General features: G+C 38.5%; 1 pseudogene; it reads left to right on the top strand.

Annotated features, from left to right (window-relative positions):
• The first annotated feature begins 793 nt into the window (after positions 1 to 793).
• On the top strand, positions 794 to 899 carry LOC123388603 (annotated as a pseudogene).
• Positions 900 to 4,237: the final 3,338 nt, after the last annotated feature.

The following is a 4,237-nucleotide window of genomic DNA, read 5'->3' as shown; positions in this document are numbered from 1 at the left end:
CTATGTCCCATAAGTTTTAGTGCTTCCTTTCCTTCTCTGAATATATTTTCTGATTTTTCTTTTCTTCCTGATTTTTCTTTTATTAGTTGTTCAGTAGGATATTTTTAGTTTCCACATATTTGTGAGTTTAGTTTTCTTCTTGTAGTTGATTTCTAGTTTCATACCACTGTGGTCAGAAAAGATGCTTGATATGATTAAAATGTTCTTAAGTTTATTAAGACTTGTTTCATGGCCCACATATAATCTATCCTAGGAATATCCCATATGCACTTGAGGAGAATACATATTCTATTGCTTTTGGATGGAATGTTCTGTAAATGTCTGTTGGGTACATTTAATCTATTGTGTAGTTTAAGTCCAATGTTTCCTTACAGATTTTATGAGTGGATGATCTATCCATTGTTGAGAAAGTTATTTTAAAGTCCCCAACTAGAGTTGCAGCAGCATCATGGCAACAGAATTTGTTCTTTTTTCTCCCCACTTCTTAAATAAATAGACATCTATAACTGAACAAAAGTGAACCTTACATCCAGGGACCCAAGAAGATTTGCTCCTACCTGTGCATCCAAAAATAAACAAACAGTGGGATACTTGGGTGGCTCAGTGGGTTCAGTGTCTGCCTTTGGCTCAGGTCATGATTCTAGGTTCCTGGGATGTAATCTCGAATCAGGCTCCTTGCTCAGTGGGGAGCCTGTTTCTTCTTCTGCCTGCCATTCCCCCTGTTTGTGCTTGTTCTCTCTCTCTCTCTCTGTCAAATAAATAATAAATAAAATCTTTTAAAAATAAAATAAACATCACTTCTCGGCCTTTTGGCTAAGATCAAGTGTAGTAAAAATAAAATAAGCAAACAAGATTTCTGTAAGGGCTGTGGACCCAAGGAAGTTGTGAACCCACCCTACCCCCAATTGCTGTGGTCAGAAAGAAAACCTAGAGACTGGCACACCTGGGTAGATATGCACACAGGAGAAAACTATTAAGAGTCCAGCCTGCCTGAAGGAGATTCCAGCATACCTTTGGAATGAAACAGAGATGAGTTTGGACACACAGTAGAGGGAGGTATCACCAGAGACACCTTCTTCACCAGGATAACACTGTAAGGATCTGAGTTATTTGGCAGCAGCGGTAGTGACCTTCCCAGAGAGGAGGTGGAAAGTGGAAACCTCTTCCATGAAGGAGTGGAGAGCAAAAGCAGTGGGTGACTGGCTATCTCAGTGCTGTTGTAGCTAGAGAAACCTATTTCTCTCCAGTAGCACCCTGATTTCTGAGGAAGGACCTCTATCTCTGGAGGGAGGGAGGGAGGGAGAAGAAAAGGAAGAAAGGAGGTAGGAATATCAAAAGGCATTAAAGGAATGCAGTTCCCAGGACTTCAGCAGGAATCTGCCCACAAGCCCTCGGGAATACCCCCAGTGAAACACTGCCCCAGCAGGGCATGGGTATCCCCAAAGCACTGAGTGCTAAATCCTCCCATCTAGCCACCATGTGGGCAGTTACTTATGTGTGTTCCCTAATGTAGCAGTGAGAGCAGGTAAAATAATCTGAGTGCTCTCAGAAAAATGGTCCAAAATCTGTGGACAAGGGAGGAAACACAAACTGGAGCTGTATGGGGTGCCAAGTTTTGCAAAACAAAAGAGAGGCTTTCTGCAGGCAGCTTGGCAAATTGCAATAACAAGAGAAAACACAAAGGTTAAAAATGCTGCTACAAGAGGGAAGAAGAGTAAAACAGGTCTATCCCTTATAAGTCTGGTATTCCCAGAGAAAACAATACCAATTAACAGTATACCATATGAAGATAATAAGATACTTAAAATGAGAAAGTAGCAACTCAGAAGTACAAGGAGCTCAAAAAATCAAGGAAATATGTCATTGTGAAAAGGTACCAATAATTCTCCAGCAACAGAACCCAAAACCACAGAATAATGCAATCAACTGATAAAGAATTCAAAATACTTGTACTGAAGAAACCCAACAAGCTATAATTCAGAAAGGCAGATCAATGAGGGGCACCTGGGTGGCTCAGTCCGTTAAGCTTCTGCCTTCGGCTCAGGTCCTAATCCTGGGGTCCTGGGGTTGAGTCTGCATCAGGCTCACCACTTAGTGGAGATTCTTAGTGGAGATTCTGCTTCTGACTCTTCCCCCACTCATGCTCTCTGGCTTGCTCACTCATTCTCTCTCTCAAATAAATAAATAAAATATTTTTACAAAATCTCTTATAAAACAAAACAAATTCAGGAGTGGAAGAATTCAATGAATGTGATGAAGAATGCAACAGAAAGCATCTGTAGTAAAGAAGAGCAGATGGAAGATAGAATAAATGACTGGCAGAATAGGAATTCTGAAACAACACATTTACAGCAGAAAAAGGGGAAAAAATACAGAGCAAAGAAAGCCTACACGATCTATGGGATTCAATTAAAAGGGCAAACATTTAAATAATCAGGATTCTGGAAAGAATAGAGAGGGAGAGGGGTGGAAGAAATTTTAGTTAAGGAAACTGTAGCTAAAAACTTCCCAAGCTGGGGGAAAAGAAGCTAACAGATGACCCTGTTATCCCAGTGCCAAAAGGCCTTCTCCATGACACATTATAATGAAACCATCAAAAATCAAAGGTTAAAAAAGAATACTAAAGACTACTAGGGAGGAAAAAAAGAGTACAACCTACAAAGGAACACCCATTGAGCTATCAGCAAATTTCACAGCAGAAACCATATAGGCCAAGAGAGAATAAAATGACATATTCAAAGTGGTGAAAGATAAAAACTGCCAGCTAAGATTATTCTATCCAGAAAAATTATCCTTCAGATATGAAGGTGAAATAAAGACTTTCATGGACAAATAAAAGCTGAGAAGTTATATCACCACTAGATTTGTCTTGGAAGAAATGCTGGAAGGAGTTCTTCATGCCGAAATAAAAAGACAATAATCACAGACATGAAAACATATAAAAGTATATGGCATACTGATAAAATGAAAAATATATAGCCAGATTTAGAAGACTCCAATTCTATAACAGGATGGTATATTAGTTACTTAACTACAGTATAAAATTAAAAGAAAAGAGTATTGAACATAACTATAACTACTTGGATTTGTTGACAAATACACCAAATAAAAAGAGGTAAATTTTGACATCAGAAAAGGGGGGAAGAGTAAAAAGGCAAAGCTGTTGGGGGAACCAGGTGGTGGGTATTAGAGAGGGCATGGATTGCATGGAGCACTGGGTGTGGTGCAAAAACAATGAATATTGTTACGCTGAAAAGAAATTTTTAAAAAAATGAGATGTTTTGTGAGATTAAGAGTCACTTATGGTTTGTCTCCCTCCCAATCCCATCTTGTTTCATTGATTCCCCTGGGGATAAAAATATATGTTTATAAAATAAAAAAAAATGAGATGTGGTCCATATACACTATGGAGTATTATGCCTCCATCAGAAAGGATGAATACCCAATTTTTGTAGCAACATGAACGGGACTGGAAGAGATTATGCTGAGTGAAATGAAATAAGTCAAGCTGAGAGAGTCAATTATCATAGGGTTTCACTTATTTGTGGAGCATAACAAATAGCATGGAGGACAAGGGGAGTTAGAGAGGAGAAGGGAGTTGAGGGAAATTGGAAGGGGAGGTGAACCATGAGAGACTATGGACTCTGAAAAACAATCTGAGGGTTTTGAAGGGGCAGGGGGTGGGAGGTTGGGGGAACCAGGTAGTGGGTATTGGAGAGGGCATGGATTGCATGGAGCACTGGGTGTGGTGCAAAAAACAATGAAAACTGTTACACTGAAGAAATTTTTAAAAAATTTTAAAAATGAATGTAGATAAATTGCTGTCAGAAAAAAGTGGATGTTTTTATCTATAAGATGTTCTAGATAAGCCTCATGAAACCACAAAGGAAAAATCCTAAGCAAATTTACAGAACATTTAAAAAAGGGAAACAGAGTAAATAACTGTGGAGAGCCACAAATTTATAAAGGTAGGCCAAAAGAAAGGGAAAAAATTAAAAAACTGGAAATATAAAACAACCAGAAAACAATCAATAGGAGGACAATAGTAAGTGTATTACGCATCCTTACAGATGAGTAATAACTTTAAGTGTAAAGGAATTGAATTCACTGATCAAAAGGCATGAAGTGGTTAGATGGATTAAAAAAGAAATAAGCCCAATTATATGTTGCCTACAGGAGGCTCATTTCAGCTTTAAAGACAAACAGACTCAAAGTGAAGAGATGAATAAAGATACTC

This window comes from Mustela putorius, unplaced genomic scaffold, assembly GCF_011764305.1.
Source record: "Mustela putorius furo isolate JIRA1106 unplaced genomic scaffold, ASM1176430v1.1 tig00003903_pilon_pilon_pilon, whole genome shotgun sequence".
Lineage (NCBI taxonomy): Eukaryota > Metazoa > Chordata > Mammalia > Carnivora > Mustelidae > Mustela > Mustela putorius.
The sequence above is the reverse complement of the archived record's forward strand: the minus strand, read 5'-3'. Positions and strand labels throughout refer to the sequence as shown.